Consider the following 17,288-nt stretch of genomic DNA (forward strand, 5'->3'; position numbering starts at 1 on the left):
CAGCTCACCCGGAGACTGAAGGCAGGACACATTCAGAAACTCGTATCTCACTCAAAACAGCATGGATGGTTTGTATGTGTGTCGAAGCACCAGAGACAGAATAGTGATTTTTTTTTTTTTTTTTTTTTTCATAATATGGGCACTTTAAAGTACTGCAGCCCAAGGGTGTAGAAATGTTCGCTTAGCGCTGGTGTTGACTAGCTTGGAGGGAAATGTGTTTCTTTGTGTATTGCTCGCAGCAGTTGGAGGTGACTCTGTGTGTTTGTGTGTGTGTGTGTGTTGCGATGGAAGAGTGGAGCTGATGCTGTTCTTCCTTTTGCTCTGAGACTTGAGCTCCCAAACCAGGCCAGTGTGCGCTCCCAGCGCTGCAGCCCTGAATGGGATGAACCAGCAGCCACTCACTGCGAGGTGCAGACCTGACAAGCCTGCATTGACAGATAAGGCAAAGCAGCTTTGGTCAACAACAGAGCTGCACAATACAAATGCTAATATCAAACTGTAGGGTTGTACCAAGATGTTTACCACTGAGATTTGATTGGAATCCGCCTCAAGATCCAACCTCGCCAAATCAGATCCCCACTGCTTATCTGTAAGAGCCTTGCTGATGACTAAAATAGAAAATGGTAATCATTTTGGCCTTTTTCAGCACAGGGTCCAAGTGTAAAGATGTCCTACTGGGTCCACTTGGAGGAACTGGCTGGTCCTAAGGGCCATTACTGGCGGTCCCCTCTCTGTTCTTAACGCGTCTTTTGTGTCTGCTAATGAGAAATGTCATTGTTTAAACTCTGTCCCTGCCTTCACCTTCAGACCTTTCAAACTGATTGAAGGTCATTTAAAGGGTTATTTTAATCAGTGAACTGCAGCTTTCTGTGTCCTCAGGGTTTCTATAAAGAGCCAGTGCTAGATGGACAGCGTTCATGCCGTTGGAGAGATGGACTGCTTGTCTAACTAACATCTGCAGTTAGCTTGTGAAGCCAGAATGATGCCATTTTTCTTGTCCGCTGGAACAAGAAAAACATGTACTGTGCACAGCACTGGAAAAAATTGTCAGCCATGTGGCGTTGGATTGGGAGTCCTAAACATATCAGGGAGACATTAGTTCTGTGCTTCTTGCAATTGCACAGCTTCCCCAAGCAGAATTTGGTGTGTAAAATGTCCCTCAGTTACTATTTGAGAGAGAGGTAATCTCTCTGACCCCTCCTAGTGGGTCGGCAATTTTTTCTGTCATGTTACCCCCTCAACACATTGCAGTTTTAGTCCTTGCACTTTCAAAAGATCACTTTCAATTTTAAATTCACATTTTATCAAAAGTTAATATTTTTTCCTTTCAGCAAGAGGTTAGAATGAAAACAGCTGCACCAGCTACAACCCTTTATTTTCATTAATGTTATAACACATAATTAAACATTATTGAATAGAATATAGATGTGGTGCAATTGAATTACAAATATAAGTTATATACGACTACAGATAAGATGGCACGTATATTATCACAGTTTGTGGGTATAAAAATACCAACTCACGTGGCCGGTTTGGGTCAGTGGGTAGAGCAGGCGCACATATACTGAGAGGTTTATGCCTCGACTCAGAGGTCCAGGGTTCGAATTCGACCTGTGACGATTTCCTGCATATCTTCCCAGTCTCTCTCCCCTTTCTCACCTAGCTGTCCTATCAAAATAAAGGTGGAAAAGCCCAAAAAAATAATCTTAAAAAAAATAAAATAATTCTCACTGCATCATTCCAAGCTGTCATTAGCGTAATGGTAATGACTTGTATTGATTTCCACACAGCAGCACTGCCTCTGTGTTGCCTCGGGCTGTAAAATGTCAGTATCTCAAGAGTCTGCCGGCTTGACTTCTTGCATCTATAATAAACTCATGCTCTCATTACCCGCAACGAAAAAAGATTGAAGTTTGTATTGGCACAGTATAATATGAACATAAATATGTTTTCTGATTCAACAAATTTTGATGAAATCACACAAGTCATTTTGTCAATACTAATTTGGTTGCATATTTAGAGCTGTAATGCAAGAGGTTTGTGATTTATTTAGTAGGTCTTAATTTTTGGCGTGTAGCGCTCTGCATGGTGTTTCTGCTGAAAACTTGGAATTTCCTGTTAATCAAACAATGTAGACATGGACTGCAGCATCTTATTCTCTAGTATTTTCTATTAATGAAGTTGTAAGTTTCTGTGGCACTAGGTCAAAGAAGATTAGGGGAGAATATATGGAAACAGTGGACATTTAAGCTGCTCTGATCAAATTAACAATGCAGCAAATGACTGACGTGAAAGGGATCATATTCTTCAGCGTACTCTGAAGTTTTCCTTACTACAAGGACGTTGTACTTGCAAGTTTTACTTGCTACATGGACCTTTGGTTTTGCGGCCGACAATTTTACTGTTTTGATTCATTCTTATGTACCTCATCAGCGTCATTTTCAGATGCAGCAGACAGCTAAACCCCCCCGTATGCTACCAAGCCAGCACCAAACAACAGACACACAAAAGTTAGTGACTAGCTGGTGAAAATAGTGAAGCATTTATCAGCCATATATATTGCTAAGGAGTTGGTGGATACTCAAAAGGAGCTACATATTTGACTTACATTTGTCAGACGGACAGAAACATGACTCCAAATGAATGCTAATGTTGCTCCTCTTGATGTGTACATAGCCCACTCTTAGCTGCCACATTAGCCATATCAACTTTATATGGTATAATATGTCAATGCTCTTTACAGCTAGTTTTGCCGCCCCGTAAAGGCCAAAAAACTAAACAAAAAAGGTAAATTAACTAAACATAAAAAGGTCAATTAACAGGTTTAAATGAGTCAGGCTATAGGTTACTGAAATGTAACCGCATAAATCTGCCACAGATTGTGACCAGTTTTCATGTCCTTGTTTGAAAGAACGGGAAATATTTTTTTATTAATGTTTTTAATGCACATATACTAACAAAAGCACACACAGACCAAAATACAAACATCACAGAGGTTTTAAGGTTCCTGGATCCAAACTGACAGTCGACTGTTGAGTGTCTTTGGGCAACCATCGACATTGCTGGCTTTAGTTGGCCCTGATTGGCCCATTGGTGGCAGTTACAATCAGCAAAAGAAAGCTCTCTGGCTATTCAGCTTTCACCCAAAGTTTATCCTTAGTTTTTGCTTCTGCATTGTCTTGTCTTCTAACATGAGCAAAACAAAAGGTTTTAGTGCAAACTGCAACTTCATCTCAATTTGTATTCAAAGTGTATATAACAAGACATAACATATTGACAGAAAATGGTTGGCTTGTTTGTTTTGCTTGCCCCTCTGTGGTGTTTTTTTTTTAATACAGACTGCTGCCTAGATATTTCTTCTCAGACAAATGCAGAACATGCATACATTTCAGCAGTCAGCTGGCTGTTTGCTGCTTTGCAATCTGCTCAGGTGCAACTTATAACAGAAGACAAGCTGCAATGGAAAGCATCAGCATGTGTCTGCTCAAGTTTTATTTGGTCAGCTTGGTGTGTCAGGACCTCGTGTTACTGTAGTCTGTTTAGGAGAGGTTAAGACGTTGTCATGATTAAGTATGACAGGCCCAGATTTTCTCACTAGCTTCATACAAGCATATTTTCTGATCAGGCTTGCCTCTGGAGGTTGCTGCAGTGGACAGGTGATTCTGACCTTGACACAAGCTACTTGTTATGGAATGGTATTCCTATACTTACATAACACGATCTTTAGACTATTATGTACTTTACTTTCTGTCCTTTTGCCAACAGTGTAGCGACTGACTAGTGGAATGGGTAGTACAATATATTTCTATTGACATCAATGAAAAGACTATGAAAACGACCATTTATTTTGTACAGTATACATTTTGTATACAGTGTAATACACATACTTTTAGGTTGTTGCACTCTGCTGCAGCTTGTTGTTTTGTTCATCATTACTGCAGACAGCCTGTATTTTGGCTGTGCTCAGTGGGCACCCCTGGGGGTGGTGGGTTTGAAACCCCCCCTTCTCACTGTATGGATAATTATGCCCTTTGCTCGTTATGCTTCAAGCCACACGGCCAGCTGAAATGGAACAGAGAGCTAACATTTAGAGTCGCAATGTAAACATCGAGCCTCTTGTGTGTTGGGAGTGTCATGGTTTATCTCAGCCGGAAATTTTACTGAGCTGGAACAATAGACAGAATATCAACATTGTCACATGCTGCCTGCCATCATCACTGTTACTCAGCTCTATTTTAAGAAATTAGTAAAATTATAAAAAAAAAACAAAAAAACAAGTTAACATGAAATAACCATCAAATAATGGCCTTTTAACTTTTCTTCCAGAAGAGTGCCTTTCTTTTTTTGTTGTTGAACTTTTTGTTCCCTTCCAAAGAGCACCATCATTATTTGTTTGAACAGTCCAGACCTTTCCACTTCTAATAATCACCGTCCAGCACTTTAGGCCTGACTTTTAAATCATAACATTCAAATGTTTTAAGCCTACTGAAGTGGTGCGCCAAGCATTTAATACAAGTAAAAAAAAAAGTCTGTCAAATCATTCTCTAATGAGTAACGCTAGATATGATTGACTGAAAATGTGATTGAACAAAATATGATCAATAGAAATATTGGCCTGCGGATCATTTGCCCAACTCTCTCAATTATTCGATTTACCAAAGTCTCACTTCTTTAGATTTCTCCAAATTAAACACTTTGTCCAGAAAAGTATAGCCTCCTTTCCAGATTTTCCAGTGAGCAACACAGTTGACCATATCCTTTCGTTATCCCCTTCAGTAAAGGTCTAATTTCGATTCTTTACGACAGCATAGGCAATATTTCCCTGCACTCTTTGCAGGATGTCAGGAGACTCTGGGAGAACGATCTCGGTGAGGAATTCACTGATGATCGATGGAAGGCTGTGCTTGACTTAATACATACTTCTTCCCCTTGTGCCAGGCACAGCGTGATACAACTCAAAATAGTTCTAAGAGCACACTTGACCAAGACAAGACTGGTGAAAATCTTCCCTAATGTGGACCCTTCGTGCCCTCGCTGTAAAGGACAACCTGCGGACTATATACCAATGTTCTGGTCCTGCCCCAAACTTAGCACTTTCTGGGCCAACATCTTTGGGGCCTACACTAAGATGCTTCAAAGAAACATAACCCTCAACCCTGTAAGTGCCCTATTTGGATTTTCCCTTGAAAATCGCCCCCTTATAGCATTCACTTCCCTGATTGCCAGGCGTCTCATCCTACTCTCCTGGAACGAACAAGCACCCCCCAGCTTTACAAGATGGATTAGAGATGTTATGCATTTCCTGAAACTTGAGAAGATCAGATATACCCTTAAAGGCTCCTTGCAAACATTCAGAAAGGTCTGGGCCCCCTTTTTAGAATACTATGAGACCTTGCAAACACCATTAGATAGGGATGACTGAGGTGTTACTATCATAGTGAAGCGGCAGCACCCCTCCCCACCCTCCCCCCTCCCTATTATTATTATTATTATTATTATTATTATTATTATTATTATTTATATTTTCTTTTTTCTTTTTTTTTTATTAAGTATTTGACTTGGCTTATTTTCTTAGATATCTTATTTTTTATTATTATTATTATTATTATTTTGTTATTTTCTTCCACTCTTTCCTCTACTCTACTGGTAATCACTTATTTAGAAATGTTGTGCTAAATTGTATATGCTCCTTCTGCAATCCTTAGCTGGACAAGCACTTCAATGGACAATTATTTTTGTGATGATCTGGATTTCAAGGGACAAACTGGGATGGTTGGGTGGGGTGGGGAGTATCTTTCACATTGTTTAGTATCTGTATAGCACAGCCATACTATATTTGTATACATTTGGTCCATTATGCGCTGTAGAAAATGCTACTTGGTTTAATGGAAAATCAATAAAAATTGCTAAACAAAAAAGAAATATTGGCCTGTGAATGTTATTTAGTAAACAGTGCAAGCTAAAGCATTACCCAGACCTGCATAGACTTAAATACTGTTTTGAAGACAGTCCCAGACTTCTTAACTTCTAAATCTAGACTTCCTTGTCAGGAGCCAGTTATTCCGCCTTAAAAACAATGAGCTCATTCAGGTCAAAGGTACTTTGATGCTGAAAAACAGAACACTGAAATAGACATAGGCTATTCAAGTATTGACACAACATGACTTCCTATTAAAACTTTCAAATCATAATATTCAAATGTTTTAAGTACATTGAAGTGGTGCGCCAAGCATTGCACATTGGCATTTAATACAAGTAAAAAAAGGTCTGTCAAATCATTCTCTAATGAGTAACCCTAGATATGATTAACTGAAAACGTGATTGAACAAAATATAATCAATAGAAATATTGGCCTGTGAATGTTATTTAGTAAACAGTGCAAGCTAAAGCATTACCCAGACCTGCATAGACTTAAATACTGTTTTGAAGACTTTGAAGAAGTTCTCAACTTCAATATCTAGACTTCCTTGTCAGGAGCCAGTTATTTCACCTTAAAAACACTGAGCTCATTCAGAGCAAAGGTACTTTGATGCTGAAACACTGAACACTGAAATACACATAGGCTTTTCAAGTATTGACATAAAACGACTTTTCAGTTTCCAGCCACGCCGCTGCTGCCTCTGCACATGTGCATCTGCCTACCTTCCAACCTCCATGAATCAGGGCTTCCCCAAATCATTAATCCCAATGTTACCTTTGGCAATAAAGGAGTATTTTATTGCCCTATACCACAAAATGACCACAATACATCAACGGGAGTTGAAAGGATTTTGATCAACCCCAGTGAGTTAAAGCTTGCTTCCTCTAAAAGGCTAAGCTTTCTTGTTTGTTTTCCTTTCTGAAAAAAATACTTTGACTCAGCTATTGGAAGGGCATAAAAAAAATGTTCTCAAGTCTTAGAAGGACACAAGCATTATTTAGACAATATAAACAGACAAACTTCTATAACCAGCGAGGCAGGACACACTTGACATGGTTGTGGTTTTTCCTGTTTTATTTTGTCGATTCATTCCCTGTGTGTTACTGGTTCCCTGTTATTTGTTCATGGTTATGTTTTACCCGTGTTTGTCTGCCCTGCTCTGATGAGTCTCACCTTTTCATCAGCCCTCATGTCACCTGTCCCTCGTTACTACCTTTGTTACCTTGTGTATTTAGTTTCTGTGCTTCCTTTGTCTGTTGTCAGATCATTGTGTTCGTCACCCCGTACGTTGCTCTGTTCCTTGTATTTTTTGCTTCCCTAGTCTTCAGTTTTCTCATTGTTTTTGGAACTACGTTTGGCTGCCTGCCTCTACTCCTTTTTGCCTGCCTGCCTCAGGACTCCCTTTGTTGAAAGCCATTTATTTAATAAATCCTCTAAACTTTCCACTGCCTCCTCGTCTCAACACTTTTGGGTCCAAGACTGCATCCCTAGATGCAACAGAAGTACAAATGAGCGTTATTACGACAATATAAACAGACAAACTTGTATAACCAGAGAGGCAGGACACACTAGAATGAAATGCCAAGTACAACCCTAAAATAAATTGCATGTTTTTAGTAAAACAAATCATCACCTGCCAAAAAAATGACACAATTCTCACACTTTGTCAATAGTACATGTTAACTCATATTCCTGTGCATGCTTGTTTTTTCTGTGGAAAATCTGAAATTAAAGAAGCGGGTGATTCTATTCAGGCTGAATAAAAGTGAGTACACAACAAAATTACGAATGACAGCACTGAATCTCAAAGTGAATCCTGGAATGCATTCATTAAGAAATGCAGTATGAGATCCGAGATTTTCCTTAACCGTGGTTGAATATGAATATTAATCCTACCTGTACTGTGGCACGCACACACTGACGACACTTCAGTGAATTATTCACCTCACTATGCAATGAGAGAAAATCTTCAAAGGGTGGTAGGTTGTGTTGAGTGCTGCTTACTATGGGAAAATTCTATATGGACTACTGTCTCTGAAAAAAGGGACATACTGTTGAGTCACCTCAATATAACAAAGGGTATTATGGTACGTGTCCACTGTCAAGCCTCATTTCCCTGCTTCGCATTCATTGTCTGCAATCATTGGTGCATTGCATTCTGGTAGTGTTGCGGGGACTTTCGAAAAGCGGGGAGTCGAGTTCCCCGCTCCTTATTTACTTAATTAAAATAAGGAGCGGACTTACCACCTCTCAAAAAACTCACGAAAATCTTTTAAACTGATCGATCTTGTCGATCTAATATAAAGACAGATTCAGCAACTGCATAGTCTATTTCTCGCATAAAGTGTTTTCAGAAATTCATTTCTGTGAACTATTTTCGTAAAATAAGAGAAAGATGTCCTAACGAGCCGCCATTATGGTCTGTTTTGAAATCGTGGAGCAGGCAGCCCCGCGTAAAGCATTCGTCCAATCAGGTGCAGCCATCGCGGTTGTAGGAGGGTGTGGCCTGTTTTCTTTGCTTGTCAGTGATCAGTGAAGAGTAACTGTTAACTGCTAGTGGCAAGCCCACTAGCGTGCAATGCGGTGAAGCGGGATGATTCCTGCCCTCGAAAAACCCCACAGTGGATACCAACCATTAGAGAGACATACATACTTTATAGGATTTACTTGTATGCATGAATTCAATCGAAAGATGGTTCTGATTACTTGGAAAATAATTTCCCCCCAAGCTGCATTTAAAAATATTTTGCACACTACATAGCAAAAGAACCCCCAAAAAGTTGGCAGACGCAAAACCCTAACATTGGCACCTTTCAAAGCTCATGGCTAATGTATTAGCAAACACTTGTGTCCACCTGATGAATGTAAATCCAATTTTGATCTCCATCAAATGTCTGCTTCTTTAGCTGCTAGATGTCCCATATTTTTCACAAGCTAGTTGCCTGCTTTGTCTGTTTGTGGTTTGGTGCAGGGCAGTAACTGTAATAGACAGTTAGGGCCCTATCTTGCAACTGGCGCAGCGCAAAGCCCAATGCAAGTGTCTTTGCTAGTTTAAGACTGACGCAGTTGTCAATTTCCTGTCCAGTGCCCACGTTGTTTAACTAGGGAATGTACCTGCGCCCATCTGTACACCCATGGGCGTGCTGGTCTTACAGGGAGGTGTGTTCAGGTGCATTCTTGGCGTATTGCTATCTTGAGGCAGTGGAAAGTGATCGCGCCATTGACCAATAACAACCTGGTCTAAAGTCAATAACGCAGCATTTCATTATTTTAACGCCTGCTTTACCTCGTGGAGTTTTGGTGGCATAGTGCTGCTCGCGCACTTTCACTTCATGCACGAGCAGATCAGTTCAGATCAGCAAGGACCCCTTTTTTTCGCCGTTAAACTAGCAAAAGTGGATTCGTGCACTACCCTAAACACACCTGCGCCAGGCGCTTCACGGCGTGCGCTTAGATCGTTAAATTAGGGCCCTTAGAGTCAATGTGTTATAAAACCAAACTGATCTAAAATAGGCTAAAGAGCTCCTGACAGCTGCAGAGTTGGTGATTATTCCAGTATTCTGATGTTAAGCAGATAAAATGTTTACCATGTTCACCATCATAGTTTAGCCTGTTAGCATGCTAATGTTTGCTAATTAGCACTTAATACAAAGTGCAGTTGAGGCTGATGGGAACATCCTTAGTTTTGCAAGTATTTGGTCATAAACCAAAGTATTAGACAAAGTAACATTTTGACCTGATGACAGCCCTAGAGGACAAGTTAAGGGATTACTAAAGTTATTACATTTCTTCCTGAGGGTGACATGAGTGTCTGTACCAAATGTCATGGCAATCTACCCAACAGATGTTGAAACAGTTCACTCAAAACCACAAATGGGAAGCTCATGGTGGATTAGAGGAATCATTGAGCTCGCCAAAGTTATTTGTGATGCATCAGTGAGCATGAATATCTTCTAATTTGTAGCTTGTATTTTAGTCTGGACCAAAGTGGTAGACCGACCGACAGATCAACATTGAGCCCTGCTGCTAATAAAACAGGAATTGCAATCATTTATCATACCATTGAGCTATAATAAGCTCCTCCTTCAATGTTTGTGATTCTTGACTCCAGTACTGAAATGTAATTATAGTGACTTTTAACAGACGGAGAGGACAAACTGTGATTTTTCAACCCACACGTTTGTTTTATGATGATGAAAATTTTTTGATAATCAGTGTCCTCTGCATTCTAGCAAACAGCCTCAATCCCATATAGCTACCCCCCACAAAATGCTGACAAAACAAGAGAGGACCATCAATAATAGCAGTGATTGTATCTCGTTCCTTTTTTCCTCTTTATCTTTTCTTTTTATTGTCCTCAGTAGGAGCAATTTGATAAGATAAAGTGCATCTCCTCAAACATGTTGACACAAATGTTATTTCCTTAAGGTCATCCGGGCCTATGGAGACAAATGGTCCTTGTTATCATTTTTAGTATGTTTTGCTGACGCAAATGTTTTAACTCGGAAAATGATGCAGCACGAAGTTTTTGAAAACGTCCGCTTGTGACCTAAGCAGTTTGCTTTAACTTTATTCCGCAGGAGACTGTTCTGTGCGCATTGGAACAATGAAGCAGGTCTAAATAAGGCTGCAAGCTTAGGGAGGGGGACGGGGAACCTCCTGTGATCAATAATGTGTTTGGTTGTTCTGGGCAGAGATTTAAAGAGACAGAAGCGTTCTGCCTCTGTTGGGAGATGTGTCTTCCTCTGAGATTTACTATCAAAGTCAAGAGCTTTTTTAATTATTTCTTTTAGTGCGGTGGAGGCAGTGCTGTCACTGTCATCAGTTTAAATAAGCCTTACACTAGCATTTTGAAATATTCCGTAGCAAAAAATAATCTCACAGATAATGACTTGTTAACCACAGCAGCTCTTGTGTTTAATCTATCCACAGTAAAGAGACTGCTCACCTGGAGTTCTCCGAAGGACAGAGAGGCTTCTGACAATGGCTTTTTCAGATGTGGGTGAATTGCTTATTCTCTATCCTTCCTCTGAGAAGGCTGGTGCTCAGAGGGAACATGCAGGACTCGAGGTGTATATACCACAATATCAATGTGGCCTTTTCTTTCCCACCTGTCTTTTCTCTGAACGTCTTCTATCTTTTTTCTCTCCATACTTCCCAACAGAAATGCATCGCACAAGTTACTGTGTTGCATCAGTATTTTGCTTCCCAAAACACTTCCATCAGTTTAATTAAAGGAGTCCCAGTTATTTCAGATAACAAGGCAGGAAATGCCTGCCATGGAAAGAGTTGATTTTCTGGTGTGATCTGTGGGATGGCAAGGCTCGTATCAGGAAGCTGTCATTCCAATCAGTGAAGCAACTCCTTTAACTATGCTTAATCAAGGGAAAACATAACCACATCACATAGTTATATCACACATGTCAAAATGGGCAACTAAATATGATTGAGACACATTCAGACAGTTTTCAGACATAATTCATATTGGAATCCAAGGGGGGGTTTCTTTTCAAACCACTCAGCTGTCACCCTGTTTACCAGAGTCTGGTTCAGTGTGGCTGCAGAGGGACAAAAACACATTTTCAGAGACCTGGGTAGCAAGATGGGAAGAAGGGAAATGTACACGACAGAGAGGAAAAGCCAATTTATCTTTTGATGGGGCGTAGGCACATTGGCAGGAACAAGATAAATGCACCATTGAGTGGTTAATGGTAGAGAGATGACATATCTCAGTGCTATGACACTTTATAAGGAAATGATGAAAAAAATTAACAAACTTATTGCGGAGTCCAACAACAGAGATGGCTAAATAAATAGATTGCCTTCTCGCAAGGTTAAAGGATGATTCTGGTTTATGATATCTTTTTTTTTTAGACGGATTATCTAAACTACTTAATTTGGAGGTGAAACAGAGTACGCAACGTTGGTAGTAATTTGCACGCAAAAAAACTATGTTAAGTACTATGTTGAACCGAGACATCAGCCTGTAAACTGCATTGGATGTTTACAACAGCTAGTTTGGGTGATAATGTTTCCATGAGGTCATTCTTGACCGAGGAAACGGTAGTTTGACAAACAAAATCTTCACTCAAGTTCACCTTCCTGGAACTTTTAGCCTCTGCGAACCCAACTGCTAAAAAAGACCATTAGCTGTTGAAAGTTTCAGAAAAAAGTTAGTAAATAGAACTTGAATTAAGATTTTTCTTTGTCAGTTCTTCTTTAAATTGAATCTTTGGTACTACTTCTGCATCTTGGTGAGTATAATGTTATCATTACTGATGACCAAACGTATATACAAATGAAATCAATTTGTAATAAACCAGAGTTATGCTTTCAAAGAACTCTTTTTAAACATTTCAGGAAATGCACCAAAAAGTAATCACTTGTTCCTTGGCCCGTGGTCTAAGATTCAAACACATTTCATTACACTATGTGAACGAGTTGCGATATCTAACTCATTAGCAAGAAAACAGGATTGAAAACGTAACCTCCTCGGCAGACATTTAACCCAAATATCAGTGTTATCATGTCAAAAACCAGTGAACGAATTACTTCTACAGAGCTCAAACCGAACATCTTCTGTACCTAATCCTTCACAGTATTCATCATCTTGACTGTAGTTGAGGTTGGACAAGATGAGATCTTGATAGCGTCAGCTTACCTAACCTCTGGTGTCATTACTTCTCTGAAGCTCAGTCTGACTGAATAACCGAGGTTTGTGGAGTTGGTGGAGAAACACGGCATCTGTGTTTATCACAGTGCAGATGCAGTTGTCTCTTCATTTAAAGACACCACAGGAAGTAGAAATAACATTTTACAAAAAGCTGTAGTAGTGAATGGCAGTGATGTCATGTCACCATACAGTAGCTGCCGTTTTGAAATGCATATGGGAGACACATTGACATACATACATTCAAAAAAGCAAAGAAAACAAACATCTGCCAGGGTGAGTGTTGGACGGAGTTTGGCGATGTTCTTGAGGTGGTAGAATGATGTTTTACAGAGGTTCTTGATGTGGGTGTCAAAGGTGAGTTGAGGGTCCACTTTAACACCCAAGTTGGTGACAGATGTGGAAAGGGAGACAAAGAAATCAATCAACTGTGAGATGTATTCATTCCAGTGCTGTCGTGTAATGCAGGTTGTATTTCATGGTCCGAGGTTCCACGCCGTGTCAAACGGACAGCTGTTATTATCCAGGAGTATCTGCTCTGTTACATTGCTCAAACTTGACTCGTATTTGTCAAGCCCTTGCCTTGTAGCAAAAATATAGTGCTGTATGAATTATGCACAGCACTTTGGAAAAGCTCTACATATCAGTCTTTACAGCCTTTAGCCAAGAACATAAAGCCTGATTTAAACCACGACGCTACTAAAAATGTCAGTTTTTCCGCCGTATAACAAAAATAGCCACATTTCATGCAGGTTCCTTTTGTAGGTTTTAAAATATATTTTTCATTCGGAAACAACAACAAGGTCTGCTGAAGTCTGCATTTGGGCGGTGGTAAATCAGCGCTTTGACAGATGTCACTGTAGTGATGAATGCCTCATCACGGAGCGCTACATGAAGGGCTTTGCTCTTCTGTCTGTGGATGCCATGGCAACGTGTGTGTGTGTGTGTGTGTGTGTGTGTGTCTTTGTCTGTCTGTCTGTCTGTCTCTCTCTCTCTCTCTCTCTCTCTCTCTGGCCTCAGCTGATAGGCCAAATCTGCTCGCCTGCTCTGTTCATCGACTATTACCGGATCAAAGTCCTTCCACTGCCAGTCATGTATGCAGACTAATGCAGTTTCAAGAGGACTTTGAAATCACTAGACGTGTATGTGTCTACTTTTGAATGTTAGGCCCCCAGATTGAACATTTTTGCAAATAAAAATAATCCTCACTTTTTCGTGGGTCTGTTTTTAAAATCGTTCACAAACACTGGCACATCATTGAAACAGATCCTAAAGTAAACCATCTCTTCAAACATTCCTAATAGGTGGTCTTGAAACAGTCCACTAATCTTCCCAATCTTCTGGTAAAAGCCGATATCTACTCCCCTCGTCTATCCTCAAATAACCCTGCTCCCCCAGCTGGAAATACAGATGTGGTAGCTGCGCCCAATGTGGAGGAAAAGAACGCTTGTGAAAACGACGTGTGCTGCCATGCCTGTTCTGTGAACATGGAACGTGGACGCACCATAGTCTTTAACTGGTTCTTTCACTTTTCATGCGAGTGTGTGATGTCTGTGGCTTTTTCCAAAGTTAAGCCAGTTTCTTTCTCTCACCTGTTGGTTGCAAATCCACCATTTCCTCACTGTTAGCCTAGCCACATTGCTGCACAATTCGCTCTAACTCAAATGTTCTTCTTTTGGGATGAGATACTGTTTAAACCTGTCTGCAGTTTCTTCAGCTGTCAGGACCCCCCGTGTTGAATATCTCTGTTTTTCGCCTACCCACAGAAGGAGGTAACTGCACTGGGTCTCCTTGTATTTGTTGCACAGTGGACCGGAGAACAACCTTCGTACATGCTAAATTAATCTTTGCCATGCGTCGGGAACATTTGAGGTATCCCACTCCATGCGTAGGGACACTCAATGAATCCATCGTTCATTTATTTATTTTGCAACGGGTCGGCTTCTGAGACCATGGTATATTTTTGATCTGCATTGTTCCACAAAACAAACTGTTTAGATGTGTATCACCATGTAGTCCTTTATTTACATCACCGTGCTTCACCCACGGCGCCTCCGTGTTATCCTACTGGTACCCAAGAGGGACAATTGTGCAATCTGGTACTAGCAGGCAGAAGTACAGGTAGTGATAAGGGACAGAGGACATCTAGAACATCTCTGTGTGATATAATAAAGATGAGAGGGGAGGTGGGCAGAGGGAGGACGCAGTGATCCAGAGAAATGAATTAGCCTGCTGTGAATTGACAGTTCCAGCTCACACTCTCTCTCTCTCTCTCTCTCGCTCTCGCTCTCTCAGGAGGCATGACCAAAAGGAAAATAACATGGACATTGTAGGTTTGAAAAAGTAAATTGTATTGTTGTGTTCATTTTTGTAAGTCATTTGTCTAAAATCAACAGAGAGTACCTGGCTGTAAACAAGGGTTCAGTCCTTGGCTGAGGCTCATTTTTGGCACAGACTTGGTAAACTGTATGATTGGAGACCATTTGACTAGAAAAGAGTCAATTTTTAACTGAAGTCTTGCTCCATTAGATAGACATTTTTAATCCTTTCTTTCCATTGCTCTGTTGGAGGGTGGGTCTTCAGCCAGGCAACTGTGAACATCTTCAGGGCTCTTAGGAGTAGAATCCCCAATAACTGTCAGGTAAAATACCCAGTATGAAATAATGCAATTCCAAAGGTAAGCATATTCCTATTATTTGTTTAATGAGCTCTTCTCTTATTCCTTGCCAGTACTTGTGAATTTTGGGGCAGTCCCAGAAAATGTAGGTATGGTCGCCCACCAGGCCGCAACCCCTCCAACAGTGAGCAGATGATGTGCTGAATTTGGAGATTGAGAGAGGAGTTTTGAAGTATCTCATCTTAACCTTCCACTCAAATGTTCTTCAAGATGGACTATTTGTCAGTTTATGACCATCCCTAAATGATTTCCTCCATTCTACATTTGGTATGATAACATTCATTTCCGTCTCCCATATAGTGTCATTTTTTAATAGTAAAAAATTCCATATTGAACCTATCATACTTTGACACAGGATATACAATTGCATCCATATATTTATAACCAGGGAAATGTGAAAGGAAATACTATTTTCTTCCACAGATGTGCATCTGCATTTTGTACGCTTCAGCACACAGAGGAAGGGCGAGTGTTTCTCAGGTAGTAGTAGATAATAAAATGTGAATGAAGCAAACATAAGGTCTTCGGTAGGTGCCTGATCACATAGGCTATTATTCTGACTTTTAGCTGTTCTGCCTCTCTTCCCTCTGATCTACCTTTCATCCAGTGAATCCCTTTATTATCTGTGATGGGACATACAGTATAGTCATGTGACATTCAAGTTGCACTGCTGTAATCTATCACATCTCTGCTCTCGTCTTAGCCTTAACAGCTTGAAGATGTCACTGTAATTTATGTTCACTTTTATATATATATATATATATATATATATATATATATATATATATATATATATATATATATATATATATTTTTATGACTCCAAACCAATCCATTCGAAATCTTGGGGATGCCCTGGAGGATATCTTTACAAGCTAACATGAGCCAAGATAGATCCCAATGTGAAACCTTCGTTCTCTTTGCCTTATGTATCAAACAGATATTTGTGATAAATAGACAGTAAAAGGAAAAAAGCAATTTAAATCTAATTTTAACATTTTGTTTGACATGGAAAAAGGCACTTGTGTTACAGGATCATTGGCAGACAATTATATGGAGCTTTCAAATAAAAACAGTTTAGTGTATTAGATGACTATCAGCAGGTACCCAGATATTTGAACCCCTCGGGGATTAATCATTTAAAAAAAAAAAAAGACTATTTCATCAGATGGTAGGTAATCTTATTTGTGACTTGTAATGTGGGAAAAACAATGTTAAGTAGATGTAAAGTAACAAAAAACATGATTTACGATGATGGAGAGGAGATGCCCTTCATTACCAAACAATGTAAAATCAAATATGGCACAACATGTCTTTATCATTTTCTGACTTGAGTGCTGCTTAGCGACACTGATGTGCACTCACTGATGGCTGGAAGGAAAATTTCAGGAATAGCACTTAATAGTCTGTGCTCCTGCTTCCAGTAAATAGCACAGCAATATGCTTGACCGACTTACATACTTGATACAACTCTCGTACACACTCAATGTCTTAGACATTTCCTGTGCAAACCAAACTGCCACCCTGTATGCTGAAGCTTGGATTGTACATCCGTTAGCTCTTTAGCATGTGAATACTATTCCTGGCTACCTGCGGAGATTGGTTGGTCATTTATACTACTTATTGTGCATGTTAGTGGTATTGTTTTGCATAGAAGTCAACAGTCTTACTACTACTACTGCTGCTTGCTGTGTAGTATATGGTCAAGATATCAACACACTGGAACTGGTTGCTGCTCAGTTCTTCTATTACTTTAATTACCTCTTTACTTTTACAGTTCTGTCATTTTTATATGTATTTTTATATTGCAATACAACTTTAAATCTTGAATTTCCTTTGTCTTTTATTTTCTTTTCTTACGTGGTTAGTTTCTTAGGTGTTAATTCCGCGAAACAAAGCTTTAGCAGCAGTCTATCGCTTAATTAAAGCGTAACTCTCGCCAAAATGCAACCTAGGGTCTTTTTGTGAATGTACCCGAGTCAAACTTTCGTTTAAAAGCATAACTAGGGTGGAAGCGCCAC

This window comes from Sander lucioperca, chromosome 3, assembly GCF_008315115.2.
Source record: "Sander lucioperca isolate FBNREF2018 chromosome 3, SLUC_FBN_1.2, whole genome shotgun sequence".
NCBI lineage: Eukaryota > Metazoa > Chordata > Actinopteri > Perciformes > Percidae > Sander > Sander lucioperca.